Consider the following 25,998-nt stretch of genomic DNA (forward strand, 5'->3'; position numbering starts at 1 on the left):
TCATACACAACATGGGAACTTGCCCTTGCCATATAATGCCATTAGGACGGTCTATGGCAATTCCCATTTTTGACAGTATATCCATTCCCAAGATTGTGGAAGTGCAAGAACTATGCATCAAAAATACCCCTTTCACTGGTTCCCCTTGATGGGAAATTTGTACTTGTACAGGTTTACTGCCTATGGCTAGACATCCAGAGCCATTAAAACCTGAAATACATGTACGTTTGGACAAGTCAGGAGGCAAATGCCTACCTGTCACTGAGACAGCCATATCTGTATTTAGAAGAACATTTTCAAACAGGTTCTCCTCTACCCAAATGTTGATAAGTGGTCGTCCATCTTTTTCTTTCTTGAGGTTAGTCAAGAAAGAGACTTGGTGGGGGGGGGTCACACCCCTATATTACATTTACTTTTCACCCTGAATCATTGGTGGTATTGGACTGCAAAGTAAATAATTGCAGTGTTTTCTCAACTTTTTCACAGTCAACATAAGAAGATCAATTAAGTTTATGATGCAAAGCTGCTTGCTGCTGATAATTTGGATTTACTGGACCCTCATGAACAAAGTCAGAAAGAACAGTTGTATCCCGTGTGCTAACAATATTACTTTGTACATTGACACTAGGTGTCACACCATCCCTTTGCTGTACTGGGAATACTGACTGTTGAGTGTTTGTGGTATATAGGGGTTGTTGCTGTAGTCCCCTATTACCCTCTGTCACATATTGTTGTGAAGTGTACTGCTGTGTTTGTACTTCTGGCTGCATTACCTGTTGCTGCCGTGGTACACATGACTTATCAAAACTTTTCACGGTAAGAAACTTACTCTTTGCCTCTTGTTCCTGGCACCATCAGTGATAATATTTACAATAATTTTTAGTATGACCTACCTGTTTACAGGAATAACAAATAGGCTGTCTCTTTGGAGTACCCTCTATAGATTGAGTAACTTGAGAAGTTTAAAATAAATGGATGATTTTATTAAATCCAGATAAAAGCGCAGAGCAATCTCCAGCCTTCATCAGACAAACAGCGTGGGAGTGTGTATCAAAACCTTAAATAATGTTTAACAATTCACTATGCCAATCAGAACAAAATGCATTTCCTGATGAACTGTTGTCACGGAAACATTAAAGCAGAAATGCTTTTATAGAAAATAAAAACATGTTGTTTAAGTCAAATATGCAAATAGTGATAGTAAAACTTAGTTTTTAAACAATTTCATGAATATTCCATGTAAAAATCCATGTACATTATTTACAATACATAAAATAAAATAAGCAAACTAGTGCAAATTGTTACTTAAAAAATGTATGAATATATATATATATATATATATGTGATACTGGATAAATTGATGTTACCCTTAGAGTAAATGCAGATAAGGGCGGATTCTCACCAAAACGTTCATGCATTAATCTAGATGTTACAAGCTACCCGTGTTATACATAGAACTAGAAATATGTCAGTTGTAAAATGACTTAGTTGTGACTCAATAGGTCATGTCATCGATTATATGATAACCACTTGAGCACACATTTGATAGAAAGATTTTCGTTAATACCTGGTATAAGATGTGCCCTAGTCCTGACTTGCCACATAAGTTCGTCGATCTCTTGTGATCTCTTGTTCGTGAGACACTTTTGGAGTTGGTTTTAACTAACAACTTTTTCATGTTTGAGAACACCTTCTACCTTCAAACATCAGGTGTTGCCATGGGTTCACCCTGTGGGGGTTCATTTGCAAATGCCGTTTTAGCGCATTGGGAAGCTGAATACTTATTTAGGGATAGCCTTTTCCAACAATACGTCTCCTGGTACACAAGGTACCAGGATGACATTTTTTGTATATGGAAGGGTGAGAAAGAACTGATTCCACTATTTATTGAAAGGATGACTAACATGACTGATTTTTTACAATTCACCTTCAATGTAGCTGATACAGAGATCAACTATCTTGATATCATGTTAATCAAGGACACAAATAAAAGTAGACTAAAAAGCATTATTTATAGAAAGCCAACACATTCCAATAGTTTGTTGCATTTTTCCAGCAATCACCCGTATTATCAAAAAAGATCAGTCATAAAGGGTCAGCTAGTAAGGGCAGCACGCATGGTAACTGATGACCATGATTTTCTTGCTGAGTGCAATAAACTTAAGAATACGTTTCTGACAAGGGGTTACCCTTTAAATTTAGTCAACAAAATTATATTGGAAGTATCTAATAAACGTAGGGAGGGTTACTTTATCCCCCTACTTTCCACTAGTATTACAACAGACGTGGATGTTAGAGCTACTGATACTCCAATTCTACCAGGCCTACTTGGTAACAACTGTTTGGAAAAAGATAACTACAGTGTGTCTTTCATACACACTTTTTCCTTGGATTTTCAAAAAATCAGGGAAATTATTAACAAAAACTGGGATGTTATCAATCATGATAACACCCTTTCAAATACTTTGGGCACAAAACCTAAATTAACTTACAGGAGGGGCCAAAACCTTAAAACTATCTTAGAAAGACCACCAAATAGGTTTATTTCAAATCGACCAAATGGCATGCATAAATGTGGTGCATGTGCTCAATGTAAGTTTATTAAGGTAGGAACACAATTTACTATTAACAATAGAACTTACAAGGTCAACAATTTTTTTAACTGTGAGTCCAAATCAGTGGTTTATGCCGCTCTCTGTAACCAATGTGAAGCTTTTTACATTGGCAAGACGGAGCATAGATTTAGGACCAGGATCTACGAACACATGTATGCCGTAAGTAGGCATGATGTCAACAATGCTTTGGCCAAACACACTATGGAATGTATAGGTCATACTTTTAATTTTGTCATTGTGCATCAAAGGATTCCTGAAATTAGAGGTGGCCCTTGGCAAATTAAATTAGAGATCGACTAACTTATGTGGCAAGTCAGGACTAGGGCACATCTTATACCAGGTATTAACGAAAATCTTTCTATCAAATGTGTACTCAAGTGGTTATCATATAATCGATGACATGACCTATTGAGTCACAACTAAGTCATTTTACAACTGACATATTTCTAGTTCTATGTATAACACGGGTAGCTTGTAACATCTAGATTAATGCATGAACGTTTTGGTGAGAATCCGCCCTTATCTGCATTTACTCTAAGGGTAACATCAATTTATCCAGTATCACATATATATATATATATATATATTCATACATTTTTTAAGTAACAATTTGCACTAGTTTGCTTATTTTATTTTATGTATTGTAAATAATGTACATGGATTTTTACATGGAATATTCATGAAATTGTTTAAAAACTAAGTTTTACTATCACTATTTGCATATTTGACTTAAACAACATGTTTTTATTTTCTATAAAAGCATTTCTGCTTTAATGTTTCCGTGGCAACAGTTCATCAGGAAATGCATTTTGTTCTGATTGGCATAGTGAATTGTTAAACATTATTTAAGGTTTTGATACACACTCCCACGCTGTTTGTCTGATGAAGGCTGGAGATTGCTCTGGCCGAAAGCGCATACGTTTTATCTGGATTTAATAAAATCATCCATTTATTTTAATCTATCTCTCATCGTGTTCCTGCTCTTCATTTTGGTTTTTCGTGGATTTTACTAGTTTATTTGTGTGTAACTTGAGAAGTTAACTGAGTAGTTGGGGGAGCTGATGCTGCCCATTGTTGCCCCTGTATAACTTGCCCTTGATATGATTGTCCTGCTACCTGCTGTGGGACTATCTGTCCCTGATTAATCCATCTCTCACTCTCCCTTCCCCTTACTTCACTAACAATGGGTACAGAACGAGGAGTGTAAATCTTTTGCTTATGAATAGCATTATCTTTACACATAATACGTGCTCTCAGCAATTTATCTACTAACTCTGTAAGTGTATTTGAAGATTCCTCATAAGTAAGTTTGATATCCCCTGGGACACCTTTCAAATGGTCTAAAAAGGAGCGCATAACAACCTTTTGAAAATTGTCATCTTTCAAATCTTTTACAACACTGTCATTAACTAGCATATATGCCAGTTGGTAATTTTTAGCCTGTTTTGCCAAGGAATCGCAGACTGTCATTTGAAACTGATTTACAAGTGTTGGTGTGAGAGATTGCCTCCTAGTGTTTGCTACCAATACTGCTGTCATTCTTAGGTGTTTAGTTTGTACTGGATACTGATTTTGCTGAATATAAGCCATAAAACACTGAGGGATAAAATTTCAGAAACAACGCTCAAGTGTATCATTCCATTCAGTGCCTACAGTTTTAAAAACCCAAGCTTCAAATGTAATCATGTTATTAAAAATACCCATCTGTTCATCCCACTTAGGGAGAGTTTCTAGCATCCTAGATAGATGATAAACTTTAGCAGAAAAACCTGCTGAGGCTATGATAGGACTGGTAAAAGCAGTTTCTAGTGCTTTAGATTGATATTTTTCTAACAAGGCTTGTAATCCTAAAAGATCTTGCGTAGATAAATCTGCTGCTCTAGCAGCTTCAGTCTCCTGTGTGTCTAATTGAGCTCATAATGTGTTGATCTCCTCTCTTGCAACAATTACGTCATGCTGTGTGTCAGCCAGTTGCTTGCATATGTTTCTTGCAAACGGACAATTTTATCCATTGACCCTTTTATCATACCAATAGCTTTACTGCCTTGTTCAATAACAATTTGTGTAAAGGTCTTAATTTCTGTCTGTGAGACTTTCAAAAATAGAAAATTTCTTTGTACATTCAGCAGTATCAGCATGCATTTTACCAGACGCATTCCATTTATCACAGTAAGTCTGAAAGTGACCCATGAGGTCAAGATTTTGCTGGTTGCTAACTTTAGCAATCCAGTCTTTAAACCCCTGCAAACCAGACTGTAAAGTACAAACTTTGACATCTGCATTACCTTCTAATAAATCTTTTGCAGCAGAATATATAGAAACAGGAACCACTGTCTGTGCCTCAATCATTACTTTATCCTGGTTGTGTTTTAAGTTTTGTACAATACGTACAATACGTTTATGATGAGGCATGCAAAAAGCAACATTTAAATCATTGCAAATACATTTCTGAACATTTTGTGACACTTTTGCCTTATGCACATACCAATCAAAGGTGGCAATCCATTTGCATAATGCAGGATTGTTCTTTTTTTCCTAACAAAGACTTACAAGTGCTAACATGCTGATCATACCATGTATGTAAATAATTTCACACATCTACATATGATTCAGATACATCAACAGTAAAAGATTTAGTGCACTTCTTGGCATTTTCATGAACTGCATTCATTGTTAAAAGAAAAACGGAAGAAAATATTTACCACAAATGTTCAGGACAAGGTGGCCAGTCTTGACACGGAGATCAGTTGTGGGAGAATTCTCTGCTGTCTTTCACTAGATGCTGGTGAGATGAATTTTTGGCAGTAGAAAATTGAACCCCATATATCACCAACTGTCTGAAGGAGAATTTCTGTACTCCCCTGTACTGCACTACAGTGTTTGCCCTCCAGTCAATGGACAAAGTTTTAGAAGAGAAGAGTCAACTCTAAAAAAGTCTGCGCTGGAATGTCATACTGTGAGAGGCACCTCTTCAGGTCACCCCCCAGTTGTTTGTACTGGACTGGTCTTGCCACTATTAAGATTAAAGTGGCACTATACTATTTAGGTAGTCTGTACCTTTATTCAATGAAAACACTGAAACAGTTCTGCTGTAATGACATTTGTTTACTGCATACGAAGTTGACATCTAGTTTAACAATGAAAGGTAAATACATCAAACGCACTTCAACTTAGAATAATCAAAGTGTCTCATACAAAAGAAAAAGTCCCAATCTTTATAGTGTCTTTTCTGCCTGCATCAGAAGTTTTGGAAATTTGCCAGAAGAATATATCTTTCCTCTCAAGCTGGTCTGCTAACAATTTGTTTTCCATATCTTAAACATTCTGCTGAAGAATAACTCCTTTCGTCCTTGGCCTATCTTGCGTATCATGTTGATGAGACACAGCTGCATACAAGAGTTCATCTTAACCTGTTTGTAGATAATAAATTTCACAAGCTGCACAGTTTGTAAGAGATAAAATATTTTGCTTCTGATTATTAACAATGAATGCCAAGCTATATGTTTTTGCCAAGTCAGTTAACTGTGTGCACTATACACACTGAAATGCAGAACATTTATTTTACATTTTCAGAAAAAATCCACTGAAATCCATTTTAACCTGTTTGTTACTCTCACAGAATAATTTTACAGTATTTAAAAATAATACAAAAACAATTGCAGTTTAAATAATTATACCAAATTAGACACAATATGAAAACATTGGTTAAGAATAGATACAAGTTATATGACAATGATTTAATATTTAGAGACATTTAGCCAGTTTACAAATTAATTAAAGGTAAGTTAGTATAATGGAGGCAGGAATGGCAATAAAAAGTGAGAAAAAACAGACTTATGGTATATTTAGAGTGAAAGCCAGGCAATAGAAATTGATAGAAGTTAGGAAGTGAGTGAAAAGGGAGAGTAAGGAGAATTATCCACATTTAGGGATATAGTTTGCCCTTCTGTTGAGCAAGAACAAAGCCAGCTTTTAGCTAGTAAGTCCTTCATAATGTTTTTGAAGGCTGGGAGGGATGATTTAGACTATGGCAGTGAAAGAAAGTCTTTGTGTAAATAGTTACAACTGAATAGTGGAAACTAATATTTTTTAAGAAACCCACTTAGTAAAATGTTTAAACATTTATGCAGCAATGAATATTAAGTAATTAATTAAATATTTCTGACATATAAAAGGAGAGGAACAGCAACTATTCCAACAATTTAAAAAATATTTGACAGCAGAGACACATACTCCACCACAATTACTGAACTCCAGAATAATGTTTATAAATTAGCAAAGTTATACCTGTTACCTGGTAGTCAATCTAAGCTAGTAAAGGAATGTGCATATATTTTATTAATCAATTCAATTTTAGCTGGAGACTTTGATTGTTTAATGAGTGAATTAGATAGCTCAGTAAAAATGAAACCCAGAACTGCTGCATTAGCTCAGATATTTTAAAATTGGATAATGCTATATATTTTAAAGATATGGTATTATTTTTGTGAAATATTCATTATTTTTCAACTGTTACTCTTATTTTTGGCACCCAATTAAGAATTGCTAGAATACTGATTTCCCTAGACATATAAAACCAAATTGAGAATGCTAATGTTATTCTCTGTCTATTATCTGATCATAATTCAATATGCTTTAATCTGTCAATGAACTTATGAAATGTCACAATATTTTTAAAAATATATAGGTCCATATTTTTAGTTACTTTTCATTATAAATGTTTTCCTCAGTTTGAACAGATAGACTAAAATATAATGGATTATATTAGTAACAAAGATCAAATTTAATTAATACTTAATAGAATGACATATAACAAAAGAATAATTACATTAATGAAAATTTTAAATCATAGAAAAAACTTCTGACACAGTAAGTTGGAAATTATTATGTTGTGTACTAAGAACATTTTGGTTTTATGAATTGTTTTATAAATGTAATAATTTATATAATGATTCTAAAACATGTGTTAAATAGGTTCTTTCCTTCTCCAAGCTATCAGTTTGAAATTAGGAACACAATGGGTACCTACTTTCTCCATTAATGTTTGCTTACAGATTCCGAGTTTTGATAAATCTATCAGAAATTATGACATAATAATGAGTTTAGAATTTTCAAGGATTATTTTCAGATTATAGTTTTTGAATGGTTGATGATATTAAGAATTCAATTCAGACACGATGTCTGTGTTAAAACATTTCTGGAAGTCACCACATTGAGATTTCATAAGGATAAAATAGAAACAATGCTTGTGTATCAAATAATTACTCCTTTCAACACAAAGAATATCTAATTTTGATTGTAATATGACAACAATAAAATATATAGGTTTTACAATTTCAACAGATAGTGGTAATATAATCAAATATATTTGCAAGAAATAATGGAAGAAATAATCCCCCAAGAAAAGAATACATAGTTTTCTGATTTGAGGGCAGGCTAAGTCTAGTCAAATTTATCATTTTAATTATAATGCCATACATTTTACAAGCAGTATGCTTAGTTTCAGACAATATGTTAATGAGACAATTAGATAAAATACCACTCACAATTTTTATGGTATCCTATTAAACCTAAAATGGAATTTGTTAACAATATAAGATCATGGAAGAAAGGGAGAAAAGGATTTCTGAAGTGGATACTTATGTAATAGACTATATATTCTTGACTTTTATGTATTGGTTAGATCAATCATGTAAGGGACAATAGAAGATAATGTATGAAAACATGAAATCTCACAAACAGAACATTAATTTACTAAACTAAAATTTATAAACAATAAAATGTTATGGCACTTTAAATCTTTATAGTGAAAATACAAAGAGAATCAAATATAATTATATTGTCCCCATTGTTAAACATATAAGAAATATACAAAACAAACCAATTCTTTCCTCTGTCTCTTTCAGCAAATATTGTATTCTGTATGCATAACCTTCCATAATTCCCTAGAATAAGTAAGTAGCCCAAATAACTTTTGTAGATCAATAACAGTTTGTGTAGTAAGGTAGACGATGGAGCTTGCATTTGCATGCTTACCAGTTTTCTGCAAGTGCTAGTTAGATATATCTAAATTTATTTTATTAAAATGGATTTTTGTAATATTTCTTTTAACAAATACTCAGGGGCATATAGAAAAAATGAACACTTTTGATGCAAATAACTAAAAGATAAAGGAGTGATTTTTTTTATTATTCTAGTTTAAAGGCAATACAGTGATCCCTGTGAGAAATGTTATGTATCAGTTTGATATATATATATATATGTATATGTATATATATATATATATATATATATATATATATATATATATACAAATCTAAGATATCAAAGAAATTTTAAGAGACAATTCAGTCATTCACTACAGTAAAATTAAAAAGCATCCCAGAGTTATGGCTATTTCTTATATCAGATGTTAAATGTAATTTTGAATCTAACAGAACATTTTAAACTATATATAATTTTATTGAATGACAATAACATAGGGAAAGACTGTTGGAGTTCCTTAGACTTTTGTGATATTGATATATTCCAAAATGATATAACAAGCATATATTCTGTCTGCCTTGGAATTTTTGTCTTGAGATGTACATGTACTGGACATTTCAACACCTTAGATGATAGATAAACCTAAAAAGAAACTTAGTATGTGTTGGATATGTAAAAATAGAGATGAAAACAGACTGGTAACACATTCTATGATTGTGAAGATATGCAGTCATATTGATCATTTTTTAAAACTGTTATGGACAGATAATTGTAGCTCAGCTAGACCTGTAATTCTTGTGAACTCACCAGTGCCTAAAGAAATAATGATGATCAACTAATGTTATCTTGGTGCCATGCAGACATTGCTAGAAAGGTTATTACAGGGACATGGAAATGAAATACTTCACCAATGTTTTGTGAATTTTTGAATATTGCTAATCTTATGTAAAAAGGAAAAAAATATGTCATTAAAATAATAATAAACAGCACCAGTCCAAATATGCTGTTAGAAAAATACTAATTAATTTTAATTCTAAAATTATACTTCTGAGATTATCAATATGATTAAATTTTATGTGTAAAGGCTCCTTTCCTTTTATATATACTTAAATATGTTGAAAATTTAACAAAATGTCATGGGAGAAAATATTTATTTTCTAGTTAAACTTGAATGTCTTTTTTCTACATCTGCTAACTGCTTCGCCTTTCAATGAGAGTTAGCACCTTTTGTTGAACTTTTCAACAAAATCTTTAATTAGCATACAGTATCTGCAAAATCATATGTATATGAACACCTAAAAAATGTGTCTTGCGAGTAAAATATTTTCATTTTGTTTTTCAAATAAATGTTAACATTTTACCGAGAATAGATCGATTAAAATTGGAAGGGTCAGTTCAAATGCCATGACTGTCAGCTTTCATTCCCCATAAACACAAAAGTAAAATGCACTGGAGAAACAGATTATCCACCAGAACATAGATAAAACATGCTGAGAACACAGAATGTATTTTATAATGTCTACCCTACCTATGAAACAAACTTCCCTTGTAAGTTAAAGTGATACACATCCTTCAAGTTAAACAAGGATGATTGGATGGGTACCCATAAATTTATTGCAGAACTGACCTTTGTTGTCCTTTTTAAGATGGATGTAGAATATGAGAGTGGATAATGGCAAGGCATACATGATCTTGTGACTCACTTGTCTTGTATTTCCTGTGACTGTATAACCTTAATAGTCCAATGGACCTTTTTGTGGCAGTAGCAATTTGCATAGGAAAACAAAAAATATAGTTTTATCACCAAGGTGGACTCACAAAAAATTTTGTACGTTATCAGCTGCCACTGGTATCACTGCTACTTACAATGTATGTTCTGCATCTGAAAACACTGATAATGCTTTAGAAGTGTACATTAACAAATCAGTACCTTTTTCTTTCTCTTTCAGCAAATGTACTTTGTATGTATAACTTTCAATAAATCCCTTTGAGTAAGTAAGCAGCCATAAGAAATTCTGCCGATCAGTAAGATATATATATATATATATATATATATATATATATATATATATATATATTTTTTTTTTTTTTTTTTTTACAGGGTGGAAGCAGTAGTTTGCATCTGAATGCTTATTAGCTTCCTGCAAGAGGTAGTTATCTTCACTGCTAAGTAATGTATTGGTTTATGATCTAACCAACTGGACTTCATCCAAACTGCATTTTTATTTTAGAACCTGGTATTCTGCATACATAATTTAACAGTACTTCTATAGAGGTTTGCATTCAGATTCCATTGATAAATTTTAAGATATTGTCTCCAAAATTCAAAGATTCCAATATTTTAACTAAAGCCTGTCAAAAATAAACTGGTTATTTGTTTTTAATTATGGAAACCCTGCAAGAGTTGAATCATCAATTACTGTTGCTTGTCAAAAATAAAGGCATATTTTAATGCATATTTAGATGTTAAATACATAAAGAAAACATTTGTGATTTTCACGTGTGTCCTTCCTGTGTTAGTGTTTTTTTTTTTTCCTCCAGGTGTTCTGGTTTCCTCCAACATTTCAAAGAGATGCAGAAGGTGGACTGGACACTCTAAATTGACCATAGGTATGAGTGTGTGGTGCAGAAGAACTAGCCTGGCAGGGCTAGCCACCTGGCAGAGTGAATCTTGTCTCTAGATGATTGTCACTGTTGAAGTGACACTTCAACCCCTATGTGCAAAACTGCGGTATTCAGGTAGAAATTTATTATTTATGATGATAATGGATGATGAAAGACATATGGATGTATGATATAAGGGCTATTTAAAACTGCAGCTCGCCATAAGCCGTTTTTTCACATCAACAAACACTGATGCCAGTAACGCAAACACGAACATATACCTATCAGCATAATACACCAAACACCTATTACAAAAACGAAAGTAAACAAACATTAAGCACTAACACAGCTCACTGCCCTAACGCCAAACCAACCCAAGGTAACTAACACACACCTGCCTAACTAATACTTAACACCTAACCCCAAAGGTCCAAATGACAACTTCACCTACCTGCAAACCCTAACTCACTTAAATAACCCCAAGGTCCGACACTATCGCAATCACTACCTGCCTAACCCTAACTCACTTAACCCACCCAAAACATAAAGCTGGCACTATCACACTCAACCCACCCGCACTTAAACCTAACTCACTTAACCGTCCTAAACTACAGTCCCTCACTATCACACACTTACCTTACCTAACTCCGACACTAACACACACTCACCTTTCACACAACCCAAAATCCCACAGTATCCAATTACCTGACCGCTCCTAACTGTCACTGTACACTTGAGTCGTACACATTCCCTTTGTCTTTGCTGTCGGCAAATCACCCTTTGTAAACTTACCTTTCGGTCTTGTTTAGCGTCAATCTCTGCTCGGTCTTTAAAGCATATATATATATATATATATATATATATATATATATATATATATATTTTTTTTTTTTTTACAGGGTGGAAGCAGTAGTTGCATCGTCTTATTAGCTTCCTGCAAGAGTAGTTATCTTCACTGCTAAGTAGTGTATTGTGGTTTATGATCTAACCAACTGGACCATCCAAACTGCATTTTATTTTTTAGAGACAAAGTATTCTGCATACATAATTTAACCTAGTAGCTATAGAAGGGTTTGCATTCAGATTCCATTGATAAATTTTAAGATATTGTCTCCAAATTCAAAATTCCAATATTTTAACTAAAACTGTCCAAAATAAAGCTGAAGTTATTTGTTTTTAATTATGGAAACCCACTGCAAGAGTTGAATCATCAATTACTGTTGCTTGTCAAAATAAAAGGCATATTTTAATGCATATTTTAGATGTTAAATACATAAAAGAAACATTTGTGATTTTCCGTGTGTCCTTCCTGTGTTAGTGTTTTTTTTTTTTTTTCCTCCAAGGTGTTCTGGTTTCCTCCAACATTTTCAAGATGCAGAAGAATTGGACTGGACACTCTAAAATTGACCATAGGCCCATGAGTGTGGTGCAGAAGAACTAGCCTGGCAGGGCTAGCCACCTGGCAGAGTGAATCTTGTCTCTAGATGATTGTCACTGTTGAAGTGACACTTCAACCCCTATGTGCAAAAATGGGAAAAGGGGGGTTTGGATGGATGGATGGATGGATGGATGGATGGATGGATGGATGGATGGATGGACTGATGGGTAAAGAAAAGCATATTATAATAATTTTGCAGCTCTGCCATAAGCTCTTGTGTGGTATGCACTAAATGTACAACTAAACACATACATTGGCTCAACAGCTGAAGGTCAATCACCAGTTGCCATGTACTATCTTTTTTTTCAAACTAGCAAAACTGAACTATTACAGAGTGAATTTATTTTTATTATCACCTTAACTTGAGATCCATAAAAGGCAATTAGGACTGCTTCCTTTGCATCTGGAGCTAGTTTAAGCAATTTCCTAGTCTCTGAGATAGCAGCTATTGAAATATTTTCCTGCGATATTCCCTCTGTACTTCTCAGCAGAAAAGTCTGGCTGCACTTGCCCAAGGGAAGAAATGTGAGGCAAGCCAAGACATTAAGGCACTCATCTCATCAGCAGTCATCATACACAACATGTACAAAGACTCTAGAATCAGCTTCTCTCTCTCTTTCTCTCTCTCACTTGTCCTCTCCATGCCACTTGGCACATTTAAGCAAGACTAATGAGTGCTTTCAGAGCCTGTTATTGTTTTACTGGAGTGAGGGTTGTCCTAACAACCACTCCCTTGCAAGTACACTAACACACACCTAGGGCCAATTTAGAGTATCCAATCCACCTACAGCATGCCTGTGGAATATGGGAGAAAACTGGAGCACCCAGAGGAAACCCAAGCAAACAACAAGAGGACATGCCGACACTGCACAGAAGGCACTCCAGCCAAGAATCAAACCAGACAGCCTCTTGCTTTTTTTTTTTGTATGTACTATCCTACCACTGTACTTACCCAGAATCAGTTTCTTCGGCCATAATTATTGTCTGATCTATAATTTGTATGTTTTCCATTGCTGTTATCAATACTGTCCAGTGCAATATCAGTATTCTCTTTTACATGCTACAGTTCATGTTGCAGAGATGTATATAAAGTATCAACATTCTTTGTACATGGTTGATAGTGATCATCTTCAAATTGCTATTTTTCCATAGGACAATCAAAGATCCATCTTTTATTGGGGAGGATGAAGTAGCTGCTCCTTTTTTTTTCACTGCATTTACTCTTTTGAAACCAGAATAGGTTTGATACAATCGTTTTATCTGTCACTAATTTGTTTTTCTAATCATTTTATCAGGGTGTTTTTTGTGCTTTCTGTGTATACTACTGGGGACACTCTTTCTTAGCATGTTCTTCTTGTTTCCTAATATTTCCTATGCCATTTGGGGACTGCCTTCCTTGCCCGTGACCCTGACTTATCTTTTGTCTGGTACCTCCAAATTTAAAAACCTCCATCAGATTCTGCTGCTCATCGATGCTGTTGCATGAGCTGCAGAGTATTAGTTATACTTAGACCTTTTCTCTAAAATGTACAACTTAATGGCACTGCTTAACCCAGAAATATTTTGCATAATCTACCCAACATATGTTTTAAATCTCTGTAAATTAAATTAGGTCAAGCTTTATCATATGCTAAGCACCAGGTAGTTTTATTTCCAACTTCCTTTATATCATCATTTGAAAGTATCAAGCAGTTCTGGGCCTATAGTCTGAATGCCATAAAAACGGTTTAATTTAACCTAGATTACTATCACAGGCACCTTGTTACCTTTTAACTCATCTAAGATTATTTTAATGTGTTTTCTTGCAAATTGTAATGTGGTTTTGCATTAAAGAACATAAAAAAGGGTTCATTTTATGTCTCTGGTTCTTCCATTAGTGCAATTTTCCATCCATTTCTCAAATGTTACCATCATATGGAAAGTTTTTTTTCTTTTGATCCCTCACTGGTATATTCTTTAGGAGTTTTGATTTTTCAATAATCTGCTAGCAAGTGGCTTGTTTGACAACAGGAACCTGAATCTGCTGTGACTCCAGTCCTACTCCACAGCCTTGTCTGCAGCATCAAGAAAATGTTCATTCAGTTCTTTCCTTAGCCTTTTCAGCTCAGATTTGTATGTTATATATTCTAATAATCCACCTTTCACTTATTTTTGCAATTGCCAGTAATCTTTTCTACTGCTGCTTTTACTTTCTCTATGTATTAATATCTTAAGCTACCTACAGCTGATTAACAGTAAAGTTAAAATAAATCTGCAAGGTTATATTCATTCAATAGCATAGCTAAGATGGAGGGAATGTGGCAGCTGCCCAGGGTGCAAGGTGTTCACAGGGCATGTTTATTTGCTGTTATTAGTCTCGGAGAGTATACAGAAAGGATATTAGGACCTTCCTTAGGAGGCAAGAAGCTCTGGGTCAGATAACAGTCCTTTTATCTTGTGTAGAGCATGAGGATATGAGGACTTGGCTCTGTTGAAGGAACGAGCACTAGATTGGATAACAGACCTTTTTTAACATTGAAGAGCACAAGGCACCAAATGAGCTAGCTGCAGCTCTATCTTCATTTCACTTTTCTACTTAATTAGCTTAGTATATAGGTTCATAGGTTGATACTAGGCTATCAACCTAAGACATTTTAAGCTATTAGAGTGTGTTTTGGCTTTCGCCACCCATACCCCAGATTAGTTGACTGTAAGCCCACTCTGTATGGTAGGTCACAGAAGATAGCCCTTTTGAGATTAGTTTTACATGCCTCTGTCTAGTAAGGGACACAGAAGAGATCCAGGGTAAACCTATGATCTCCCATCCACTCCATCAAGATTTCTCTTGAAGGTCATTGAGGACTCTACCTAACATGGATTGGGATTTTGTTCCAGAGTGAGGGAGCCTCTGGGATATGAATCTGTCCCTCTTAGCATGTCCTATTTATTTCTGTGCTGAAGTTTAAGTCCTGGAGTGTGTAGCTCCTAAGGTTGGATTTCTCCTGGTGGAGCATGTCCATTAATTCTGGGTTGGACTTGCATGGCTTTTATCGTCAGGCACAGATCGCCTCTGAGTAGAGAGTAAGCTTAACTGAGTAGAGCTACCAGGTTTTCTTTAGCCCTAACTGGGCATCTGCTTGAGTCCCTTGATCCTCTTGGTGAGGTACTTTTGGGGTCTTTCCAGTTGCTGCAGGTGTACCCTGATGACAACATTTAAGTAAGGTTTTTATGATAATTGATCTTTATGCTGTTTTGAAACCTTATCCGAGTTCATGCTGTTCCCGCACATAGCCAATCCAAATGTGAAAAGGAAGCTTTTCTCATAGCAAATTATATCTACTTCCTTAAATTGCTAATGACCACTCCTTCACCACTGACGTAGGTGGAGTGTTATACTTTAGGGTCTGCTTCTGTGATCAAGCCATATCTTACTATTTATAATGCTCACAATGTTTCTACTATATAAGACCCAACTGAATGCGTATTTTTTCAAAGATGCTCTATTTGAATTAATGGCCCCTAGTATTATTTTACATCTTATGTGGTATGCTCTGAATAATCCAGCTATCCCCCACTTGAGTGATACTCATAAGGAGAGTCTCACTGTTACCAGATATTTTTGAGCATCATAACTTGGATCATCCAGGTTAGACTGCACTGATGTATTTTGTTCTTAATTCCATCTAGATACTTTACAGAAGGTGACAGGATTTATTTGTCTATTAATTATTTAGTCACACTCCAACCTGTTGGGGTTCTGCCATACCATTTATTCAGTCCTCACTTCTCCGCGGCTCCCTGCAAGTGATTCTTATGAGTAGTGACGACCTAAAAGTCAGAATTTCGAAGTTCAAATACAGCTGCAAGATAGACTCTGGAAATGGGTACCCCGGATGCTAATGAGTCGATTGGCTGCATATCCAAAATTGAGGATTAAAAGAAAAAATACTCAAGATCTCACTTTTAGAAACAAAGTATTGGTTGCATCTGTACGCCATAGTACCCATATTGTAGTAGAGCTATGACACGCTGCTACACTTCCTAACTCTAAATGCATACTGCAGTAAATTGTGGGTTTTATACTTCCAGTGGTCATCAACAATACTTTGAATTAGCAGCCCAAACACCACTGATTTACAGGGACCCATAAAGCACCCTCTTTTACCCGTAATAGGTGCTGCAGCACCCCAATAGGTCAGTAGTCATTCACCTCCTTCATTTACTTCCCTCATAGAGATCAGAAGGTTTAAATATAGTATTTACTAGTTTGAAAGCAGAGCAAGACACACCAAAAAGTTAAACATCGTATTAAAAGGTTTGGCCTATTTCAAGATTTTCCTTAACCTAGCTATCTTCACTTGGCCAAACTTTTTATAAATAAAGTAAGCTATGGCTGGGATGCATAAAGATGTTTTCCTCTAGCATTGAGACTATTTACAAAGTGGTGGTATGTTCCACCATTATTTCAAGATAGCTCTAATAACCTTACTTCGAACATAATTAAAGGCACTCTATCAATGCTGTTGTCTTCTAAAATGTGATTTTCTTCATGATAGTGTTAACATTTGTATACAAGCCCGTCATGCATTTCTCCACAGATTTCAGTATCTGTTTAGTGTAATTCATTCTTGTATATGCATGCAGCAGTAGTAGTAGATTGAACAGGCAAAACCAGTTAGAGCTATTTCTTGCCTAAATTAGGAAGAACAAAGAGAGCAGAGAAGAGAAAGAGGAAAATCTTGGCTGCTGTTCTTGATGCTGTGTGCTCTCCCCAGTAGAGATATGGCCGTGCTTGCGTTTGAATCTTCCAGTGGTTTAACCATGTTAAATAGTGAGATCAAGCTAGTTATTTCCAACACACTACCAACATTTAACTTATTTATTTCTCAACAATATATGTTGCTTACCGAGGTGTATACAAAATTCAATTGCTTTGATTCACCAGCTAAAGTGTTTTGCAGTCATGCAATATTAAGAAACACCAAGGACTTGGCTTTAGCTGATGCATAAATGGGATCAGTTCTTATTGATGGAACTTCGAAACAGGACTATCCACAACACTGAATTCTTTATTTATTTTTTATCATTTTACCCCCCCTCCACCGCTTACACACACATGCGCACACACACACACAGAAAAACCCGCACACACTGGTTGTTAAGCATCTGCCATTTGCCATTTGGAATGCGGCTCATTTACCGTTGCAGTTCCTCATACTAATTGTTCCCCACAGGGTGAAATCTGATCACATAGGCAGTCCACGAGGAAACAATTAGGGACTTTTCAGTTCCCAAATGTTGACTTTTTCCATCCACGTGTTAATGAAGGCTGTCGTCATAGATTTGCTAAGCTATATCAAGTTGCAAATGTATCACTGCAAGCCTGCACCTAAATTTGTCAAAAAAGGCAGTGGGCACCAATCCCTCACATCAGGGTACAGAAGCCAGTGTCTGACAGTCACTCCTTTCCTTCACTTTGATTTGATGGTGGCCTGAACAAAAAATCATGAGTAAGGAAATGTATTCAGTCTTTCTGGAAAATAGTACTTACCTTATCTTCGGTGTACTACTCTGTTTTTAGACTGGGATAAAAAGTAAAAGTGCAAATGTCCAGAGACATTATTTTACTGCTGAGTATCTGGGAGAAAAAAAAAAAAAAAAAGCACTTGGATAAAATCAACAAAGAGAAAAGGATTTCACATGCAAGGAATGACCAGCCAAAATCTAAACAGGAGAACCAAGTGCTATTATAAGGCAACACTACTCAGTGAAATACTCTACCAATGATCAGTTGCAATCACACGTCCCGCACAGACCACCACAGACAGCTATTTACTGAGTGAAATGCTGATGCCTGACTGTTACAGAAAGTTAAATAAAAAATATGCACACTACTTCTACAATTCCAGAATAATGAATGCTTATTTTCAGCAAATAACAGTGTCATTCACTTTTATCCACAGCAACCCTGCAACCAACAATTAAAACCAGCCTTATTGACTGATATACCTCAGACAGAATGTAATAAAATAGAAATGGCAACAACTGGAGACATTTATTTTACCCACACCTAGATATACGATATGGCTATTTTCTACATTAATCCATTCAGTAGTTTAACCATGTATACACAAGCTGTAAATTAAACCATCCCAGTGATTCATGAAGCTTGCGCCAGGCACAGGCATAGCGTAGGTGGTATAATGTCAAATATGGCCACTGAGCGATTCAGGTACGATCCAATTCCATATGCACTACCAGCGTACGCCAGATCTGCGCAGCCCTCAGCTCAGGTATGCTAATCACCCCATGCGCAGTACTGCACCATGCAAATAAAGGTACATAGTGATTCATGAAGTGGTGCAGGCATAGTGTAAGCCCACAGAAATGTAAACCAAAAAAACAGTTTACATTTTTCCAAACAGAACATCGGAGCTATGAAAGCGGACCAGACTCATGTATTACAAAGTTAACATATGCCAATGGCTAAATATACAGCCAATGGCATAAGAAAAGATGCACAACACCTAAAAAACAACATTTAATGTCATGTCCACAGTAACGCAAAGTACAACCGCAGGGCATGTGTGTGCAAACGGGAACACAAGGAAAATATACACAAATGTCATAAAATCACAATGTAATACAAATCATGATTTCACCATAATACTCAATGGTATGCATGGTACACCACAACCAAGCTGCAAGGGTTGCTAAGGGTCTGTGACAGTGTTCAGCGCGGTATCTATGAATTAGTAGTCAATGCTCTACAAATGAGGCAAGTAATAGTGAATCGTAAACGTCCCGCTGGACTAAGGATGTACCATACGGCGCAGCGCTACAACACTGAGGAGTGGTTTGGAGGTATACATGACATCAGCAGTGGGGTGTGCCACCATAGCTGTAAGCACATTGGAGCAATGCAAATCCGGTCTGCCCGTTGCTAAGCAAAGCCGCAGGATAGGGGTGGGGATGTAGGTATAGCATAGTTTAGCTGAGAGTACATATGGTGCCCGAAAGCGCATGTGTACATGGATGAAAACGTGCCTGAAACCCGGTAAGTGGACCCACGCGCCACGCATCATAGCTCAAACAGGAAGGTTAGGGGAAGAAAATAAGGAAATGCCGCAGTAGGGTAATTGGAGTACAACTGAGCAATTAACACCTATTAACTCACAGTGGGCAATTGATGGCAGCTAACAAGTCTGCTAGCAGCAACCTGCAGAACAGGATAGGGGAGGTGTTGGATTGCAAAGAAAAGAGAACTGTCATAGCAGAGCAAAGCAAACCTGCAGTAGATCAGCCATAGAACACGTTTCATAAGATAAGCCAGGTTTTGGAAAGTACAAATGAAAGCAGGCTGCTGGATGCATGCCAGAAAATGGGAGAAGAAATGTTAAGAAATGTTAAGGGAAGGGCAAGAGGTAATCCATGGCAGCTAAATGTAATTCAACACCAAAGGCACCACAATAGCAGTACCTGTGGTAAAACACATAAGATACCCTGTAGCTCCGATGGTACATACACTCCCTATGACATCATCAGTGTTCACAGCACAATAGTATAAAGTGTGGAAAAAGGTATGTGGTATGCTCTGAATAATCCAGCTATCCCCCACATGAGTGATACTTATAAGGAGAGTCTCACTGTTACCAGATATTTTTGAGCATCATAACTTGGATCATCCAGGTTAGACTGCACTGGTGTATTTTGTTATTAATTCCATCTAGATACTTTACAGAAGGTGACAGGATTTCTTTGTCTATTAATTATTTAGTCACACTCCAACCTGTTGAGATTCTTCTACCATTTATTCCAGTCCTCACTTCTCCTGGCTCTAGCTCACCAGTTGTTAGAATGAGCCAAACAAACACAAAAGTCAGAAATTCTGAAGTTCAAATACAGCTGCAGATAGCTCAAATGGTACCCCGGACAATCCTGTAGTCGGTGCTTCCCTTATCCAAAATTGAGGATTAAAGAAAAATACTCAAGATATAAAAACAAAAAATGTCAGTTACCCTGCCTTTTCCTCCATTCCATATTGTAGTAAGGAGCTGTATTTGCTCTTTGCTACACTTCCTAATACAAATGCATGCACACCAAGTAAATTGTTTAAGCGGCCATGATTTTATACTGTGGGTGCTTAAATCATTCCATCCAACAATGCACTTGCAATTAGCAGCCCAAACACCACTGATTTACAGGGACCCATAAGCACCTCTTTTACCGTAATGATCATGCCTTTTAATACCTAGTGTCAGTCATGAGCTACCTCCTTCATTCCACCCCTCATAGAGATCAGGGTTCAAATATGGTATTTTACTAGTTTGAAAGCAGAGCAAGACACAAAAGTTAAACATCATATTAAAAGGTTTCTTCTATTTCAGATTTCATAACTAGCTATCTTCACTTATGCAAACTTTTTTATAAGTCAAGTAAGCTATGGCTGGGATGCATAGATGTTTCCTGCGTGAGATGACACAAATGTAAGCTGGTATGTTCCACCATTATTTCAGAATGGCTCACAACCTTGCTGAACATAATTAAAAGAGCACTATGTGCTGTTTGTCTGCAAATACCAGACACTGTACTGAAATATGTTAACATTTGTATACAAGCAAATCCATCCCATTCTCACAGATTACAGTATGTTGTTTGGTATAGTCATTCTTGCTTATGTCCCTTTCTAACAGTGGCCTTTGGTGTTTTAAGTAAAGCAGTTAGAGCTATTTCTTGCCTAAAATTTAAGGAAGAACAAAAGAGAGAGAGGGAGCAGAGAAGAGAGAAAGAGAGAAAGAGAGAGAGAGAAAATCTTGGCTGCTGTTCTTGATGCTATGTCCACCTCCTCCCCCAGTACAGAGATATGGCCATTTTCCACATTGATCTCTTCAGTAGTTTAACCATGTTAAACTAGTGAATCAAGCTAGTTATTTAATCCTACCAACACTACCAACATTTAACTTATTTATTTCTCAACTTAATATATATTGCCCTACAGTGGATACAAAATTCAATGGCATGATTCCTGGCTAAGTGTTTGCAGTCATGCAATATTAGAAAACTGCTGCAGGACTTGTACTGGCTGATACTCATCACCGGATCAGTTCTTAATGATCTTGTTTTCACCTTCCGGGCCCATCACAACTTCAATTCTTTTTATTTATTTTTTTATCATTTTACCCCCCCCCCCACCAACACACACACACATGCGCACACACACACACAAACACACACACTGGTTGTTAAGCATCTGCCATTTGCCATTTGGAATCGCTCATTTACCATTTGGATTCACTCATACTAATTGTTCCCCACAGGGTGAAATCTGAGTGTTCCTCTAGCAGCAGAGACCAGAAAAGACTACCTTTCCAGATTTTAAGTATTTTCCTTGGCTTTTTCGTCCTTTTGTGACTTTCAACTACTGTTTTTGCTTGTTTTATCGAAGTTTGCACTGTTTTTACTGTCTTTATAAGCTAAAACTGTTTACTGCACTTGCTAGTTTAAATTTTGCCTAAAAGTTAAACTACAGGCTAATACACTCAAGGGTACTAGCTTTTGATAGCAATTAGTTGAAAATTATAGCACTTATTGTGTTTTCTGCCTTTCTGTAAAAAAAAACTTGAAAAAAAAAAAAAATATCTTTGTTTTTCCATACTTTCCTAACTAGTGTTCCAGAGACCAGATTTTGCTGATCCCTGGGCTTTGTCTTGGGTCCAGTGTTTCTCCATTATCCTTGTTTGGTCAGGGGGAAGTTTCTTTACTCACCAGTGTGAGTGGGGAGTACTGAGCTGCCTGTTTGTCCTTAGAGGAGTGGTTTAAGACAGTAACTTGTAGTTTATTGGCCATTTTGGGTCATTTCCTGTCTTTTCCAGCCCTCATATAGCTTTTAGCTGAGTTGCCACCGCTACACACTAGGGCAGCATGGTTAAGCAGGTTTAAACTATTCGCTACCTAAAGTCCACTCTTCAAATTTTCCCTTAAAACTACCTTCCTCGAACTATACTACTGATCTAATCAGGGTATCCTATAACTAAAAAGATCATCTCTACTTGACTCCAAGTAGACTATTCTCTATCTGTAAAGCCTAGCACTTGCTCCTACAGTACTTATCACCTTGATACAGCACTCTTGTTATAGATACTACCCCAAAAGGCAAACCCCATTTCTCGTCACCCACATCCCCGAATCTCTTTTAAGTTTTTTTGTCTATTCCTTCTAGCATGTCGAGGATCAGTTGCTAGTGTCCTCTCCTGCTCAGCTGGTGAACCTGAATATTGAGGCAATGTTACAATTGCCTCATGTACACAGACAACCCTCTCCTCCTCCCACAAAACACAAATACATGCAGAGATGCAACTATATCGCCAAACTGGAGGCTGAGCTCTCTCAACATAGGACTGGCAAGACCAGACAGGAGGAGAAGGTTACCACACACACTATAGACCCAGTCTCACATAGTACCATCACAACCTCAAATCATACACATAAACACACAAAGACATACTCGGAGGCTCTGATCAAAAATCTACCAAAACAGCAGAGGCCACCAAAGCAGACACCCAAACAACTACCACCTCAGAACACAACACCTGCAACACATAGACCTCACAGTCAGAGTGTCAAACAGTCACAGCCCTTAAGGCCAAACACAATGCCAGACACACTAGTCATTGGTGACTCCATAGTCAGACACACTGACGCCCCGCCACCAGACTGAGTAAGGAGAAGGTCACAGTAAGCTGCCTGTCGGGCGCTAGAATCCGCCACATAACGCAAGCACTCAGGTCTCTCAACAGCAGGTACAAGTATGACTCAGTCATTGTCCACGCTGGTGTAAATGACCTGAGACGACTCCTTGGACTACATGAAAAGAGACATTGAGGAGCTCTCTGATTATGTAGCCCAGGCAGGTATGACCCTGACCTGAGCAGTATCCTACCTTCACCAAGAATGATGCCACAATACAGAGATAAGATGATCAGCTTTAACAATTGGCTTAAACTCTGGTGTCATTCAAAGGGGATCCAATGTCTGTTCACCTGGGATGACATGCTGGAAAAGCCACGCTGCTTTGCAAGGGATGGCTTGCACCTGTCACCCCTGGGATTCCGGATATTGGCAAAGGCTCTTGCCAACCCCATAGTGCCTTTTTTAGGGAAGGCTCAAATTCTAAACCTACCACCCTAGAACACAATAAGGAAAAAAAACTAAGGGTAATGCTGCTCAATGCCAGAAGTCTCAACCTCAAAATGCACACACTCGAGGCCCTTCTCAGTATGGAGAACATCGATGTCTGTGCTGTGACAGAAACCTGGTTCAAGGCTCCTGAGAGCACCCCAGCACTATCAGGTTTTACCTCATATCATGCGCCCCAAAATCTGGACAATACCAAGAAAGGAGGGGGGTATCCATATTCATCAAGGACACCCACACCTCAAGATTGGTGGCAACGCACGATGCATCGGAGACCATCCAGGTGCAATTAACCATAGGCAAGACTGCTCTGCAATTTGTAGCATGTTACAGGCCACCCTCACAAACTCAGGAACCTCACATGGCTTTCCTGAAAACACTGGAGGGGATAAATGTATCTCCAAACACCATCATACTAGGTGACTTCAATTACCCTAATATAGACTGGGAACACTACTCAAGCCCAAACACCCTAGCCCAAAAGTTCCTGGAATTCATAAACTCAAATGCCATAACTAGTCACCATCCCCACAAGAGGAGAAAACATACTTGATCTCATCATCACGAACATGGGAGCACAATGTTCAACACCGGAAGTATACCCCTCACTGGTGAGATCAGATCACAAACTAATCTCGCTGGAGGTCCTCATCCCACCCGCACCTGAAATAAAAAAGACCACAGTAAAGAACTTCTCGAAAGCTTACTTCACACTTCTAAAGACTAGTGTGCTCTCCTTTAAGGCCCCGAGTCATGGAAAACAGTACTCAAGCCGCTGAATCATTTACAAATGCCTTCTACCAGCACCTGCAGGACTGCATGGATAAGGCAATCCCAAGCAAAACAAAGACTTTGTACCAAAGGCAAGCGTCCAGTCTGGTGGACCCCAGCCATAAACAAACTCTACAACAAAAGGAGGAAGCTACTACAAGATCGAGCAAAATCCTTAAAAGGTAAGACACCTTTGATCACTATAAGTAAAAAACTAAGAGCTCTCATAAAATCATCCAAAGCAAATTTTGAGAGAAAAATAGCTAAAGACTCAAAAGACAATCATAAGGCCTTCTTTAGCTATGTTAGAAACCTGGGAGGAAACTCCCAGATATGCTCAGAATTAGTTCAAAATGATGTGAAGATTACTGATCCTACAGACATTGCCAACATACTAGCTGACAGGTTCAGTGCAAACCCCCTCCCCAAAAGGAGAGATATCTATACCAAACGATTGTAACCCCCAAACATCTCTAACCCAAGTGAGAACTGCTCTCTCCAAGGCAAAAAACACAGCATCCATGGGACCTGATGGTGTCCCCGGCTGTGTGCTCCACGAACTCAGCGAGGAATTAAACCCACAGTTAGGACAGCTGTTTAATCATAGTCTCACCTCTGGATACTGCACTGCCAGGAGTGGCGCACAGTGACTGTGGTCCCACTTCACAAAGGCGGTGCCTCCAACGACCCTGGAAATTACCGGCCCATTAGCTTGACAAGCCTTATCTGCAAAGCCATGGAGAGGATCATAATGGATCTCATAAATAAAGACATAGGGAATTTGCAGACTTTGGATCCAACCCAGTTTGGCTTTGTCAAAGGCAGATTATGCCTTTTAAACTTGGTTGATTTTTTTGAAACAGTCACCAAGGCTATTGATGAGGGAAAGGCAGTCCATACAGCCTACCTTGATCTGGCGAAGGCCTTCGATACAATACCCCACTCGGGTATCATTGAAAAACTCATCAGCTTAAATGTTAACCCATACATCACTAGATGGGTTGCAAACTGGCTGAGTGACAGAACCCACAGGGTCAGAGTTGCTGGCGCCATGTCAGACTCAAAGCCTGTCGCAAGTGGTGTCCCACAGGGCTCAGTCCTGGGCCCACTCTTGTTTGGCATCTACTTTTCCAAAGTACAAGCAAACACAGGAGGGTTATGGCTGACAAAGTTTGCAGACGACTGCAAACTGGGTGCTGTAGTTGAAAACACATCTGACACAGATATCCTTCAGAAGGGTCTCACAGAAACAGATAACTGGTGCCAGAGCCATGGCCTAAAGTTAAATGCCAAGAAATGCATAGTCATACCCTTTGGGAAAAACAAGGTTACCCCTAGCTACCATATAGGTGGCAATCCACTGAGCACAGAAGAAGTTATCAGGGACCTGGGGACCCAGGTTGACAGTAGCCT

Source organism: Protopterus annectens, chromosome 6.part0, assembly GCF_019279795.1.
Source record: "Protopterus annectens isolate FY-2018-M chromosome 6.part0, PAN1.0, whole genome shotgun sequence".
Classification (NCBI taxonomy): Eukaryota; Metazoa; Chordata; order Ceratodontiformes; family Protopteridae; genus Protopterus; species Protopterus annectens.